An 841-nucleotide genomic window follows, 5' to 3' on the forward strand; every position below is an offset into this window, starting at 1 on the left:
GAGCGGCTGCAGTGGCTGTTTCTGCTGCACAGCCTGAGATCGCTGTGGGCGATGGAGGTCCATATCTCCCCATATCTCCCCATATCTCCCCATATCTGGGCTCGCTGTGGGCGATGGAGGCCCCCTCTTCCGTATCTCCCCATATCTCCCCATATCTCCCCATATCTGGGGGCTCGCTGTGGGCGATGGAGGCCCCCTCTTCCGTCCTTAGCTCGATGGGGACGGCCCATTATGAACCAACGCACCGCTGGCCGCGCCAGGTCCTCTTCCACTGGGCCTTTTGCGCCACGGCGGGGCTGATTGTGCGATGGTACTTCGGCGCGCCTTCCCTGGCCGAGGGCGGCGGCGGAGGCGCGCTGCTCCGCGCGTCATGCCGCACTCTGCGGTGCGCTCGGGCGGGCTCTCCTCGCCACCGGCTACGGAGTAGTCGTTGGTGAAATGATGCATGATTCGTCCCTAGGTACTCGGCCGGCTCCCTCGCCATCGGCTCCGCTGCAGCTGCCGCCGAGCCAGCCCCACGCGTGAACGGCGTCTCTTCACACCTCTGGTCCGCGAACAGGGTCGCTGCTAGTGCTGCCTGGCCGCCCGCTCCGTTTCCTGCTCGAGCATTGCTTGCACCAGGTGCGGCCACGACGAGAGGCCAGCAGCAGCCTTTACCCGCCGTCCCCTCCCCCCACCAGCACTCTCTTCACAGCAGCCTTTACCCGCCGTCCCCTCCCCCCACCAGCACTCTCTTCACAGCACCCTTTAAACGCCGCCCCCTCCCCCCACCAGCACTCTCGTTCACCGCAGAAATTTACCCGCCGCCCCCTCTCCCCACGAGGACTCTCTTCACAGGAGC

The sequence above is a fragment of the Emiliania huxleyi genome (assembly GCF_000372725.1).
Source record: "Emiliania huxleyi CCMP1516 chromosome Unknown EMIHUscaffold_201, whole genome shotgun sequence".
Taxonomy (NCBI): domain Eukaryota; phylum Haptophyta; order Isochrysidales; family Noelaerhabdaceae; genus Emiliania; species Emiliania huxleyi.